We start from the raw sequence: 15,679 nt of genomic DNA on the forward strand, positions 1-15,679 counted from the left end.
TCTCAGAATTTCCCTTTAATGATCTTGAAGATTATATGCAGCAGGAAAGAAGAAGTGGAAAATCTGTCATAAATGTCATTGAATATTTTTAATAGCTGAAAGCTAGGCTTTCTTTAACACTCTTGCCTGAAAAAAAAAAAAAAACCCAAAAAAACTAGAGACTATTCATTAACTAGAAGCAAGGTTTTTCATTATACTATGTCTGTGAGACAGCACACAATGGAAAGACAAAGTTCTCAGGCCCAGAGACAGCATAAACTAGGGAAAAATAGTAGATAGGCAAACACAGCTATTTTAAAATATATTATGTGTAAGTATGGAAAAAACTGAAAAATCTCAGGATGCACTTATTAAATATTATCTGTTGTAGCCTGTTCTTTTCTCAGCCTTGGCAGTCCTTTTAGTCACGGCTCATCATCTGATGGCACCAGGAAATACCTGTGATGGGGACCTGCTTTCCAGCACCTCTAGTGACAGCAGCAGACTGGTTCCACGAGTGAAGGCTGCAGTGGAGTCCCCTGCTCCCTGGTCGTGTGTGCTGGGTGCACAGAACACTGTAGTTGTAGGCAGGCATCAGAGGCTGCTGCTTGCGTTGACTGTTACTTTGACTTTACCATGAAAGGAAACGTTCCTCAAGCCAATCTTTCCTGAGCCCTGGTCTGTGCTCAGGCACCACCCCAGCCTGCTGCAGTTCCTGTGCACCTGAGGTTGGCTTAGGCTTGAAGGAGCCCTCTGACACTGTCCATCCTGACCTCAGAATAAGAGCCAGAGTCCCAGCTCCTATCAAAGCAGCCATGGAAATTACAGCTTTGTGCACTGTCTCAGCAGGCTCTTATGAGTCTGAGGCATTCTGACACAAACCTTGACAAGTGTCCATGTAGTAAGAATAATGTTTGACAGGAGGACATAAAGAACCAGTCAAGAAGGTTGTAGCTGTGACAGTGTTTCTACAACGAGATGAACTTACTTCCTTAGATGGTTCTGTGATCAAAAGCATCTTCTCTCTTTCACAGGAACTGTAATTCTATTAATTACATGTTTTTTTGCTAAAAAAAAAGAAAGAAAAAAATGTTGTTGAATATTGTCTTCTATGGGAAAGGAACTAAGCCAGCATGTAGTGCTGCATTTCACTGAAGTTTTTAAGAGAATAAATACCCCAGAAGACTGCACTTGAAGAAAGGAACTGTCAAGTACTACAACCTTTATAAAAATTATCAGGTTACTTTAAATGCATGTGGGTGATGGTTACAAGAGTTTTTTGCTTGGCTAAATTTTATCACACTCCTTAATCATGCTGCCAAACATAATTTCATTTGCTCTTGTCTACAAAAATCTTAGTGTCTCTATTTCTACAAAACTATATCCACCTTGTATCCTTATCCCACAGAAATCTCTGAATGTAGGAAAAACGGCCCTTTTAAAAAATTTCTTTCTTTCCCTTATGGCCTTTTAATGACAAGTTTACCCTCTTTTTGGAGTCAAGCTTTTGCCAAACAAAACAAACCACACCACAACAACAAAACCTTTTTGAGAAAGAAAGGAATGAATATGCAAACTATACAAGTAGACAAATAAGAAGAATAACAATAGAATTGTAATTAAAACATTACCATTTAGTTTATGGACTGATTTCATGCTCCCCTTCTCCAGTCTTTTATTTAGAGTTGGAGGGAGCAACAGAAATACCTTGGTCTCATCTGCTGAACCAGTAAGTCCTAAGAGTTACAAAGTCAGTTCTACCTGTGCATGGCCTGTGAGCTCCCATGTATATTTACTGAACAATGGTTCCCACACAGCCATTACATTTCATTTTTTAATACCAAAAACTCAGGTCCTGAGAAACTGTTTTACCCACTTATCATCAAATAATGTGCCAAGTTGAACAGTAATCTGCTAATCAGTCTTTCCTACTAAGGTCTATTCTATTGTCTGCATTGGAGATAATGAATATTAAAATTGCACAATTCATCCCACAGGGTGTTTTTCAAATTATGCAGAGCACAATAGAATCCATTTTCTTGCTGTTGAAATTCCGCCTTCTTCAGGGTGGAAACACAGGAGATATGGGTGAGTGGAACACAGCACTGTGCAGCAAAGAGGGGAGGAGAAACCCACGCCAAATATAGCAGGGCAATCCTTTAATCCTGCAGAAAAATAAAAGGTTCTTGGGTGTTTGCAGCCTAATTTAATATCATCAGGCACTGTGCACAAAATCAACCACGTCTGTGTGTAACCCACAGGTGGCCAAACCTGTGCAAAGGGAGCAGGTTGTGTAAGGAGTGACAAGATCAGCTCAGGCTCCTCAGCCTCACACGTGTGCTTTGATTTATGTGCAGGACAGGAAGGGTTATCTTACAGGAAGAGAACAAGCGCACACTTGCATGTGTAGGTCCAGAAGACAATCTAAACAATCTAATTTGTAGAATACAGCCCCAGAGAGGTGAAAGGCAGCATCAGCCTGGCTGGGTGCTGACCAGGTATCCCAAAATCTCTGTTCTCTGGAAACAAGTGAACAACATAGTGTTTCACTGCAGTTTGGTTTCATAGCAACATTGTTTCCATTTATTAAATGATAATTGTTTAAAATGGCAAAAATTCACAGTAAGTTTGAACAAAACTTTGGAAAGTAATCTCTAAGGGGGAAAACTTCTGGTGGGTTTGGTGAGAGAAAAGGCCCAGACAGAGGGTGAGCCTCCAAAGGTTTTAAAAACCTTACCTCAAGAAACTTCCAGCTCCAGAACCAAGCAGGAAATCTTTTCCATAAACCTATCCTGAGCTGCTTGCTCATTTATAATTGGATAGGTAGAATATTTAGCTCACAATTCCATGCTGTTTTCAGACCAGGAGAGAACCTTCTACATTTCTTCCAAAAACCAAAACCAGAGGTTTCTGTGGTGGGGCAGGCCAAGAGGCTGAGTAAGACCATACTCTGCAACTTCAGTGGGAGCTCGGCGTCCCCTTCCCTCCCATCCCGAACTTCTCTGGCCTGGCAAAATCAGACTTTTAAAAAGAAATGGAAAAATGCAGTTTATCGTGTTAACATCCCTCCTTCTTTAAGATATACTGTACAGGTCATAACTTATCCTTTTTAATAAAAAAGAAATAAATTTACCTTTTGAGTGTCATTTCTGACCACTACTGCCCCTTTTCTAAAGCCACGGGGCTTTACAGTAGACAGCCTGATGGAATTCCAGTTCACAGCTTAATTTTCCTCCTGATAAAAGAGACAAAAAGTTCCTTTCAGTAAAAATAAAATTTAATATGGTCTGCAAATTTGATCTATTACAACCTCCGACCTCAGCTTAATTGTTCACAAAGGGCTAACGGTACCACTGGCAAGTAAATGACTTCTACAGAGTGTTGCAACTCTGATAGCTGAAGAGAAGGGGAGCAGCAGTCTGACAGATAATCAAAAATTTTAATGTGAACCATAGTGAGAGAGGTTATTCAGAGCACAGCCAGACTGTAGGAGCCTTCTGCAGCTGCCATAGTAGCTCCTTAGGATGAGAAATGCTTAACCATCATCCTCACTCAACTTTGTTAAGTGTTGCTGCTGTTAGTCACCAAGCAATGGAGTCTGACACTTTGCAGCAGCAGACAGCAACGATCTGGGGTCTGCTCAGACAGAGTCATGCACTTAAATTTCTTTGGGGCCAAAGCTGCCCCTGTTCTGTGGCTCTCAAGAGCTTTTCTTAGAGTTTGACAAGGAACCAAGGGAAAGAGTATGAAGGCAAAAAGAAAAGAGTGATGCAAACACAGCCACCACTGGCCTGTGGAGGTTGACCTTTCACAGGCTACTGCAGAGCAGGATTGTAGTGAGGCAGCCAGGGCTCCCACAGCTCCCACAGGTTTGCAAAGGGCCCCAGGGGGCAAGGCAAAGGCTGGGTGGAAGAGAGCAAGGGAGAAGAAGTGATGTTTGTCCTGGTTTTGATTTGAGAAGTTAGGAGAAGATCAAATTTGCCCCCAACTCTCCTTACCTCGTGCTGTCCTGAAGCAGAGCACAGACACCTCTACATCCAGAGCTGGTGTGCAGGGAATGAACCCGTGGAGCTGAAGGGACCACAGCACCAAAGAGGTCCTTACTTCCTTTTTCTACTGAAAACACACAATACATAGTACTCAGTGGCTGGAAGACAGCATGACCCATAAGCTGGTTTACCTTGTTGTCTTTGTTATATTGGATACAAGCAGGAAAATCACATAGTTATCCCCATAGCTAATTTGGTTGCTAAAGGAGAGATGGTTCAGGGACCCACACAGGTGAGCAAATGCTCACCTGCACAGTCTAAAGCATTCTAGTTGCTCTTGGATATTGAAAAGCCAGCAGCAACAAAAAGCATTTGTTCTCTCTTTGTTAATCCGGGTAACACTTTGCAGCAATATAACATCATAAATGACTATGCTGAATAAAAACACAGTACAGTGTGCAAGCGTGCCTATAAAGAGAGGGCACTTGCCAAAGCGCTGACTGTATGCATACATTTACACCTTAGCAGGCACAGGTCATTAGCAGATGTACTTATACAGAGAATGCTGAATGCAGTTTCCTCCTTCCCCTCCCTGATTCAGTTTGGGGTCAACAACATCAAACAGCTCCCACAGAGAGCACTTGCAGCCCCCTGAGACCACCAACAATTGCATTTGTCCTGGCAACTGCTGCTCACCCTCAGGGTATGCTCCCCAGTGGGCTGCCCCTCAGGAGCTGAGGCTGCAGCACAAAGGAACCCAAACTGTGTCCTACCAGCAAAAGGAATAATAAACCTGCCAGCTAAGAGCATAAATGCTTGATGCCTCCTCCCCAAAACATGGAGGGCAACAGCAGCCTCTGTACCGCCCTGCAGGGGCTCTCCCCAGGCCATGTAAGGGGTTGTCCTCCGTGGGATCACACACCCGAGGAGCTGCAGCACCACCAGCACCAGCTCTGCTACACACCACTGGCAATCATGTTTTGCTTCCTGACAGGTAAAAAAGATGGTGAAAACTATACCTGTCTTCTCTTTGGTGAAAGGCAGCTGAGCTACCCACATGTGCAAACCAAAGGGAAAGAACATTTCCAGATCAGAGGGTGTCTGCAGCTCAACAGCCAAAATCTCCAGCTTATTTCTAAATTAGGGATGCTGATATATCCAGCAGCAGCCACTAGTCATGTTAGCTGTCTCAGTGTCACTGGATAGCAACTACCAAAGCCTTTAGAAGTTCATATTTCAATTTTAAAGCTGAGGCTATTTTAGCTAATGTCCCCAAGGCAATTGTCTGGTCAAATGTCAGAGTTTATACTGCTAAAGGAAATCACTATGTTTATGAGATCTCTGCAGTTTGGGAACCACATTAAACCCCATTTGAGTTTCTCAGATTATACTGTGTTGTGGATATCTCTGTTTTCCCTGGGTTTGGAACATATCTCAATCTCCTTGTATTCCTGTGAGCCATTGAAAATATCTCCCTCTGTCATGTTTAAATATGAGCTTCATCACTGTAGGATTTTTCTCTACTAATTCACTTATTAAAAAAGAAAAAAATCTTTCAATTGATGTTGTTTCTGTATGCTTCTGAGTCTGATATCCTGCAAATTGGTAATTTATTTACATTTTCATTAGCAAAACATTGCTTGAATTTTGGTATTTTGTGACTAATGCCAATCTTCAAACTTTAATTTAACCCTTTGGTGCCCAAGATTCCCCTTCCTCCTTGTCTCTCTGGGCTTCTGGGTTTTTGCCCTACCAACTGCACTTCTGACACCAAGGATTGGCTGTTCTGCTTTGGCACAGGCTCAGTGCAGGTGTTATCTGTGGCTGCAGAGGAGCCCTGTCAGCTGCCCTCCACATGAGTTTCACCCTGCCCATGTTCATGAGCTGGCTGCACCTCAGAGATCCCCTGGACATGTAATTTGGTCTAAGGCATTTGGAGTCTTACATGTCCACTCAAGAAATGTGGCTTGAAAGCATTTCTTGATTTGCAGACTTTAAAACCCCACATGTTCTCCACCACTACACTAAAGGGCTTGTTCCTCTGCCAGGCCTGAGTTGTTAAAACACTTTGCCTTTTTTTCTAGCAGTGGGCTTGTTCTCAGGTTTTTAGTGTCTCCTCTAGTTTGGGGTTTATACATGTCTGAGTGTCATGACACCTACAAGCTAGCACCAAATTCCATGTACAGTTAATCCCACTGAATTTGTCAGTTCAAAGAACTTGAGATGCCCAAAAAAACCTATGGAAATGTGTTTTTTTAAGTTTGGTTTTGACAGTAGACTTGGCCAGAGAAGCTGGACTGCTACACTATATGAAGCACTGATGATGGACATAAATGAGAAGTTCCTATTCCAAGGAACTTTCTTCCCAAAGCTTGTAATTGACATGCCTTACACTTAATTTTGTTAATGCTAAAGGCCATTCATACATACATACATAGAGTAACCTGTATTGAAGACTATCCTTTACAAAACCCAATATGAATACCACACTATCTGATGAGAAGCCACACCTTTTACCACAGAAGAGAATGAACTCACTTTTGTGTTTCCATGAAAGACTGTGGTTCTCCCCTCCATGCTCCCAGTCCCCTGTGTGTGGTTACATGACTGGCAGTGGCACAGGGCTGCAGCACCTGGCACCCACACACACACAGGGGCTCCCATGTCTGAAAGAGGACAATGCAAAAGGAGCATTTTAGTAGCAAGAGAGAGAGTGCAATAATGTTCACATAGTCAAGTTTAGCTTTGTAGTCTTCATATTTCTGCTAGATCCTCCCCATCTTTGAAAAGCAACAGGTACCAGATGCTGAGAAGATAACACTGAGCTAAGCCTGGAAGCTAAATTTTCTGATTATCTTTCATATAATGAGCATCTGTACTTTTTAGATTTATTTATCTAAACAAGTACCTCCATTTCCTTCTGGTATTTTTTTCTTCATATTATTGGCTGACACCCAAGTAGGCAAAGTATTTCAGTGCCATCCCATTTCTAGGTTCAAATAAAAATTAAAAAAAAAAAATAAAAAAGAAAGAAACAGTGTAAGGTTGATCACACACTTGTTATTAAGTCAAAGCCGGATTCAAGTGTTTGTGTGAGGTAGAATTATCTCATTCTTTTTGTCTGTGTCTTTCTGTGATCTACCAGTCAAGTATGTGATTGGATTTCAGCTCAACAAAACCTTAAATTACACACCTATTGTGCCTGAGCTAAGCCTAGTTTCACAGCACTGGAGAAGGCTCCTCACTGCTCTTTTGGCACTGTTCGATCTGGCTTCTGCTATCATCCCCAGGTTGATGAATGAGTAATAGGATTAGAAAGTCTCATCTCTGAAATGCTATAATTGTCACATTTGGTGAATTGACAAAGGCTTGGGTGATGGAGAGGTGCTCCATAATGTAAAGTCATACATTCAATCTGCACTCACTGGCCAAGGCTAGGAGAATGGGAGGAATAAAAAGAATCCCTTCAGCTCCCCATTTGTCCAACATACACAGATATCTCAGCCTCTAAATTAACCTTTTATGCATGAGTTTTTTGGAAGGCAGAGTGCTCTGCTTCTTAGAGGCTCTTATCTCTGTGGAAGGAAGATGATATACTTGTTGATTCTTTGGTTAGTGCACGAGATTAAAAACTGTAGGAGGGCTGGAGCAGGGGGTAGATTTCCATGTCTACCCCAGCAATCTCCAATTCAAAACACCAGGGGAGAGAACTTCCCCCAGGCAAGCAGAAGAGAGCAGCTCAAGCCATGACTCAACAGCTGAGGATCTGAGCCTCTGTTTTCATATGGATTGTCTTTCCATCCACCATCTCAGGGTCAGTAGCGCACTGGTTCTGGCAGAAATTCCACACTTTTCTCTCTGTAGGCTCACATGTATCAGCCAAGAAGTATCTGAAAATGGACAAAGTTTTCAGTGGCTCCTATTCTAGGTCTCTGCTAAAAGGGCAGATGTCCAAAGAAATTTACAAACTAGGCTTGGGTGGATGTGTTACTAAGGTATATTGGGGACTTACCTGCCTAAATATCTATGTGAACATAGTATTGATCAGCTTAACAGCAGAAAACAAACAGAAGGAAAAAATAGGTTTTACTTTTCCTTTCTCCTATTTACTATTTTAACTTTCACTGCTTACATGCAATGGTGAAAACCCTGTTTTCAAGTAGAAGAATGGAGAATTAAAAAAATATAAAGGAGTAGTTCTCTATTCCAAAGTACCATTAGCACTGCCTTCTCCTGAGAAATGGCTTCATGCCATGTGTACAAATTAACACAGAACTTTATTCCTGTTCACCTTTTATTAAAAAAGAATTTCAGAAGCCAACATCACTTCTGCTGAAAGAATGTGTCCCCAAATGCTCTACAGATGCAGCATGTGAGGTCAACATTCACCATTCCCTTTCTCTGTCAGTGTGAGTTTCACTTTAATTACAAGTGCATGTTTTGCACATTGTAAAACTACCCCTGGCTCTGACCACCATAAGAAAAAGAACATTTAGCTCAGGAAACAGTAGCTGACCCTGTCTGCTCTTTTTCTTCCTTGGCATCAGCTAAGACTATTAACACCTTATGTGTGTTGCCTGTGTGTCCCACATATGTGTGCTCTGCATCCATTTCATGCAGTACCTGTCATAAGTGCATACTCAAAGCTGCCCACTGGGAATTCTCTGCTTTGTTTGACTCCTCTTCTTGCTGTCTTGCTTAGCTATTGAATTCATCTGCTTGACAGAGAAACCTTTCTATGTATTAAAAGCTTTGTCCTTGGAAAGCTGTGACATTAGACTTAAACACATAGAGGCCTTTTTCACCTCCCAGTTCACTTCCTAATTATTCATTCCCAACAGAGGAAATCAGGAGAAACCTCAGCAGCCAATGTAAACATTTTGTAGTGGAAGGCAATTTTTTTTCTCCCCAAGAGCACAGTGTGGCCATGATAGTTGAGCTCCTTACTGAGAAATTGCTCTGGCTTTTGTACAACTGAAAAATGGCAAATAAGAATTTTTTTGGGAGAAGAACTAAAACTGAATAAAACAGACCATTTGATGATGACTATTGTGCTCTGAGACTCCTTTGCCAAATAATTTCAGACAAAAGGTCCAAGTCTCCAATGTATGTTCCATTTACAATTTTCATTTTCTTCCTCCCCAGATCAGAGCAGCTTTCCTACATGCCTGACTAATACCTTGTAACACAGGATAAGATCACCCAATAGATGTTGCTTCAGAGATTTTCCACCTAATGTGGCAGCTGCTCTAAAGAATCACTTTCCACTAGACCAGTGTCTCCCTGTGGGAGCACCTTCCCCCTTTTCACACGCTCAAACTGAGATGGTTACCTTTCAGAGCACTCTGTTATTAATGGAAATAGGTGCCCTGTGCAAATAATTTGCAGAACCAGGGCTGCAGCCAATATTTTTCCAGTCTCACTGTAACCTTAACTGCAACACACAATATTGGCCCACTCCCAGGAACTGTCAGTGGGAAGCAGCATACAGCAACAGGCCACCCACTTACTGTTTTCTCAGAGAAAGTTTGCCAGGAGCGATATGCAGCTTGCACCACCTTCCTGAAATGTTTCCACACTCCCTGAGCCTGCGCAGGTCTGCTCCTACCAACGCCTCCCATTTCAAACTGCGCTGCTCCACCTCCTTCCACACAGCCCAATCTTCTCCTCCAATTGCTTCCTTTTTCCTCATCACCTTTTCCTGGCTCCGTGCCTCTCTTCGTGCTGTTCCTAACGCCTGGGACAACCTCTGATTAATGTTCAGCAAACAGCCTCCTCCACAGACCAGACCACACCCAGCATGCTCTGTTTCTCTTATGGGCATCACTCTGTCTCGTGCCTTCCACCTTTCCAAAGAGGAGGCTCTGACTTGCTCAACAGTGAAGAGCACCCTTTGTTTCTTCAAAGCTACACAACAGTTTGTGAGTGTGCCACTCTGCCAGTACCACCAGAGCTTTGTGTGCGAGCGGTCAGTGGGACAGTTTTACCCAAAATTAGCTACTGTCATCTCTAAACCAAAGGAAAAGTACAGCATCAACCCAGAGCTACATTGTGCTTTAAGAATTTTTGTGTACCTTTTAATAACTACTGATAAATACCATCTCATCACCTGGTAACTATTTGTTTGAGACCTAGTGCCATGATACCATTTTTTCTTCTCCCATTATGCCAGGAGTCACTAATAAGTAGAAATATCCTCATAGCTCTGTAGTTAAGGAGTGAATGACACACTGGCAAGTAAGTAACTTTTGTCATTTGTTGCTGTATATTTTTTTTGTCAGCCTATTTTTTTCATTTTACTTAATAGGTAAGTTACTCAACTAGCTTGGTTTGGTGCATTATCCCGTATATGTCACAGTCCATATCCAAAATGCATATCCAGGAATCACTGTCATTGATAATGGAACATCTAAAATAAATTAAGAACAGAAGAACAGTTTATTTTAGTAATTTAAAATGAACAAATATGGTATAATTTTTAGCTTAGATGGCTTTATACATATATTTGACCCTTTGGGGAAAAATTTAACTTTCCTTGTTTGAAAAAGGTAAGTTAAATGGAAAACAGTTGAGTGACTTCTCTGTGTATTAAATTCACTTTTCTCAAGACCAGCAATACTCGCATCATTACACGGTTTCTGTATTAAAATCTAATTCTGAAAGTTTGACAAAGTACATGTTTAACACAGGTCAGCAGTATATTGACAGGATGTTAATTTTAAATTGTGTCAGCATTTCCTGTCTTGAGTGTTAATGTCAATTAGCACCTTGCTGCATAACCTCCAAGTCCTCCCTTATTACCGGAAAGTGGCAAAGCAACAGCAAAAGCACTTCTATTCAAAACACCACTCACTATCAGCCAAACAAAGAGCTGTCATAACAAAACCAGCGAGGTGAAAGTGCCTAAGCTGCTATGGATTTGAGGTTAGAAGCCTTAGTCTTTTTACTTATTCTTGATATTAAAAGTATAAGTGTGTCAACTTGGAGTGAAAGGCTAATTACTTTTAGGCTCTTCGAAAAGTGTGTTACCATTCAAAAATCTCTAAGCCTGGCATAAAGCCCTTGGCTTTAGATTGCACAGTGTTTAGCTCACTGTAGGTCATCCATTAGTATCCTTAACACACTCTGAAACGTACAGTCCTATTCTGGGAAATGGGAGCATTTCTGCACACCTGATTTTTTTGGCATTTCATACGTGACGTGGACAGCACAAGTTCCAGTCTTCAGCATCTCAGTGACACCTCACTCCTGGGTGCCCAGTGAATAAACCTGGTGACTTTGCACATGTGTTTCTAAACCACGGTATAAGGACACCTTTATAAATGGCACAAAATTCTTAGCCTGCTCTATCCTTTGACAGCAGTTCACAATATAAATGTGTATAAGAAAGTCTCTATGTATGCACATCTAGGCCTGGTACCCTTTCTTGCATTTATCTACTCTGTTAAATTCAACAGTGTAGGAAGCCAGGGTGAAAAAATCTGACATAAGTGAAGCAAAAGGTCTTCCATGATGTCACCAACCTCAATGCCTGTCTTTCTCAGAATACAGATGTGTTCCCAGAACCACAACACAAATATCAGAATATTTATCCTAAATTCTGAAGAAAACTAACTGGTGTTATAGACATTTGAAAAATAAATTTTAATGGAAAATAGAGAGTGTTACAGTCTTTTCCACCAGCTCTAATGCCAAAACTTATTGCCTGTTAAGACCAAAAACAACAAAAAAAAAAGACAAGGATTTTCATCAACAATTCAATGTAAAGCCTAGTGCAGTTGAAGTCAATTAGTGTTCACATTTTTAACAACAGCTGTTTACTTTTGAATTTGACCTTGGTCATCTTTACAATTTTTAGTAATAACTAGCTGGTCCTTACAAAGAAATATTTTGGAAAGCATATTACCATTCATCTTGACCATGACAGAAAATAGGAACGAGAGAGAAGCATCTCACAAAATTATAATGGATTCAAATACATTATTTCTGTGCAAGTCAAAAGCTGGATGGGCTTTAGCATTCTGCAGTGAGCTACGCACTACTGCACCAAAGTGTAGCCATTTCATACTAAATTGTACGTGGCTTCTCACTGAGGTGGAGTGGGGCTTACTGTGGGTGTGATTATCACCCTCTGTGCCCCAAGTGAGCACAGCCAGTGCTGGCAGTGAAATCACACCAGCTCTTACTCCTGCAGCTCAGGCACTGTGTGTGGAAACCAGTTGTTCAAAGTATGAAATGCATTTCCATACTCGCCCCCAGCACCGTGCTGCTTCGGTTCCTGCCTTTGTTCCCCTGCAGCAGCTCAAGGTGTGGCCGGCATCACGCAGTAAATCTCTTGCTCTTGAGATCTGCTGTAGAGATGACACAGGCATTATGCACAGACATTGCACTGGGTGCCTATGCCCTGCCAGATTCTAAACAAATTGGCCAAACAAATTAATGCCACACACCCTAAATTGGCTGAACAAATTAATGCAACACGCCCTTTGCACAAGGGTGTCTTTGAAGGCCAAAGACCATGCGTGTTACAGCAAGATGCATTCTACCAAATAGGGTGTTTCAAACAAATCTGTTTTGAGAGAAGAGAAACAGTGTATTGTAGTTTCAAGTTAGAGCAGGGCCTTCACACAAGAGCTTTTCAGACACCAACACTCTGTGTTGACATTTAATTACTAAACTCTTAAAACAAATAATTTGTATGAGCAAATACTCCTCAATCATTTCATAATAATGCAACTAGTGTTTCTTGGCAGTTAGAACAAAACCAGAAGCCTGTTGAAATCACACACACAATGCCTTGTTCTGACATGGGAAGAGGTGCCAGATAGAGCAGTGTGAACCCTCCAGGCTGCGGGAGCTGATGGGATTCAGGAACTGAGTGCTGCAGTTTTGTTCCCAGGGGCTGGCAGCAAATCAGTCCCAGCAGGTTCACTTGGAGGTTGGAGTTTACTGAATTTCATTTTCCAAACAACCCTCCCTCCTGCTGCTGAAGGTCCTTTCTTCCACCAAGCCCCAAACCTCCCAGCAGAGGATTAAGGGAGTGTGCATTCTTGAGGCTTGTTGGGCAAGAGAGGTTGCTGGAAAGGCAAGAGGAGGCTCCTCCTGGCAGAGGAGCAGTAGATATGTGCTTTTTGTTGCTCTCTGCGTGCCATGTACCCTAATCAATGGAACATTTCCTTCCACCTACCTTTCAGTGTGATCTATTGCAACATTTGCACATCTCTGCTACCAAGCAGCTAAGCTCAAAACCCATTCTAACCAACATGTAAAACCCACACCTTCAGATTCTCATTTCCTCTGTCAAAAGGACTGACTCAGCGCAGCAGAAAATACTGGAATGGTGATGGTCTTCTCTAAGTCCTTCTTTTTCTCATGTTGCTCTCATTTTCTCACCAAGCTCTTCAGGACAATGTCTAAGACTTCTCAAGAGATTTTTCATCTAGCAGCAATATTGCTCCCCAAACACATGGTTCCACATTCAAGACTATCTGCTTACCTATGTAGTAGTCCCTTCTGTGTCTGGGTCTTTCATGAAGAGTGATGTTAAAAGGACATTAAAAGAAACAAATAACTTTCTGATGAGATTTAAACCATTTAAATCTAAAGATTTAAAAATTTAAAGCTGCAGTAAAATAGCATTGCAAGTAGGAATCACAGCTTTGGCTTGCTGTGTTTTGCCAGGTCCAAGCCTCATTAATATGTTACTATACAGCATCTGCTAGCTAAAAGATCTCTGCAACACAAGTGGTGTTGTTTGGTGGTTTGGGTGATTTTTTAAAGAGTCAGGAGTTCCCAAATTTAATGTGAAATAGCTCTTGGTTTGAGTGGTGACACTGAGATCAACTAGGGCCCCTCCTTCCTCATTTTCCTTCCCTCCTTGCACTTCCACCTGCCTACTCCAAGTCTTCCCCTTACTCTCTTCTATACGCTAATCTCCTTACAACTTTCTCTCCTTCACACAGTAATCCTGCCACTCCCCAGGCATCTTCTTTCATGTGCATATCCACTGACACATCCCCCCTCCATCACTGCAGTGTTTCTATGTATCTGTCCTGCTGCTCTTAAGTAAAATTAGTGAATTAGAGTGGAAACTTGAGAGACAACCCATTTAAACAACCAGTTGAAGCAGAAGACTGTTTTCAGTGGTGAAGGACCTGGCCTAAGTTTAATGCCCAGACTTTCCTTACAAAAGTTATACTGGAGAAGGCTTCTTTGTGGACGCTTCACCTAAACTGCCTTCTTGGCCAATAATACTGTAATAATATTCCAAGTTTGTATTAGCGGTCTCAGGCTCACCATGCCTTCAGTTAGTGGACCTCTTAAACACTAAGATTGTGCCAGCATCTTGCCCTCCTCTCTAATTAGGAGCCACCTATTGTGTTCCATTTTTCTCTCTGAAAATTGCTGCTGCAGCCTCGCTATCAGCTCAGTATCGTGCCATTAGTCAGAAGGGCAAATGTGTGGTGTCCTTGACATGTCAGCTAGAAATGTCTGGCCCCCTTTCTCTCTAGGGAGCCAGCCTATAAGCTCTGTAATGCATTTAACCTCTATCACCTCAGGGAGTAAGAGTCTCCACAAGCAGTTTGCTGCTGCCCCACCCCTAAACTAACTAATTTACCTTATTTTTCCTTACAATGTTGAATAAATTACACTCCACCCTATAAAAGTTATTATGGTTAGTATATGACTTGCTAAAGAGTTGTTTATAATTCCTGTAACTCTAAATTATAGCTTTAATCTTGTAACACAGAACATTAATAAACATGGCAAGGCACTTTGAATTAATAGCCTAACTTGTATTCACATATTTAGACACGCTTATATTTGTATACTTCTTTTAGCATATTACAACACATAGGTCAGATTCTGATCTCCATGTCAAAGGAGAATGAAAAAAAAATGAGAAAAATAAAAAACAAGACAGAGAATAAACAATATAGGCCATCAAAAGAAGTATAATGCTTTGTTAAAATTACTAATTTCTATTGCAAAACACTGAACAGCTGGCTTTCACAATGCATCCACAAGCAAGAATTTGATCTGAGTTTCTGTTTAGTTTTCATTTGGACAGGCTGATCTTTAAAGACAAGTGTATTCTTTCTGCAGTGCTCAAAGGTTTATTAAATTTGATAAAGGCCATATCCCTTGGCTGTTGATAGTTGGTTCAATAACGAATCCAGCTGCTTAAATGTGAATGTTTAAAGGAAGACCAATTCTTCAGGCAAAAGATGTGCAAGAGCCAGTGCTGCAAAAGTACTTGGAAATTCCTTGCAAAATTAATTCCCATTTTTATGCTTATTAACTTTTCAAGTGCTTTTTGTATATTTGTTTTATCAAATATTCAAAGTACAAATCAAGAATGTTTACCCTAGCATGAAAAATTATGAGGACCCATAGAAAACACATTCCAAGATTGCAAACCCAAGAACTCACAACTAGAAAATGTTATTATTCTTGACAGGGAATTTCTACATATAAACCAAAAAATATGAAGTGTCATGAGATTTTCCTTAATTGAGTTATGCCTGAGAGAAATGACAGTTGTAGCCATTTGGAAACCACAAGTTTGAAAACGAATGTGTTTAAAAGCAAAACAAAACACAAGATTAAAAAGGCAGCCCCATAATCTTGAAATTTTCTGAATTATTCACAGCATCAAATAATTTTCATAAATACAATAAGGAATGCAAAAGCCTGTGATTCTGGATGAT

The 15,679-nt window shown here is 41.1% G+C and overlaps 1 long non-coding RNA gene across 1 annotated transcript; it reads right to left on the reverse strand.

Moving 5' to 3' along the window:
- Window positions 1-2,912: 2,912 nt before the first annotated feature.
- LOC121348927 lies at window positions 2,913-4,095 on the reverse strand. Its single transcript, XR_005954432.1, has 3 exons — window positions 3,978-4,095; window positions 3,113-3,214; window positions 2,913-3,000 (listed from the first exon to the last, which is right to left on the reverse strand). It is a non-coding gene; the product is annotated as an uncharacterized LOC121348927 (long non-coding RNA).
- Between the last annotated feature and the right edge of the window lie 11,584 nt (window positions 4,096-15,679).

The sequence above is a fragment of the Pyrgilauda ruficollis genome, unplaced genomic scaffold, assembly GCF_017590135.1.
Source record: "Pyrgilauda ruficollis isolate IOZ18807 unplaced genomic scaffold, ASM1759013v1 scaffold13, whole genome shotgun sequence".
Classification (NCBI taxonomy): Eukaryota; Metazoa; Chordata; class Aves; order Passeriformes; family Passeridae; genus Pyrgilauda; species Pyrgilauda ruficollis.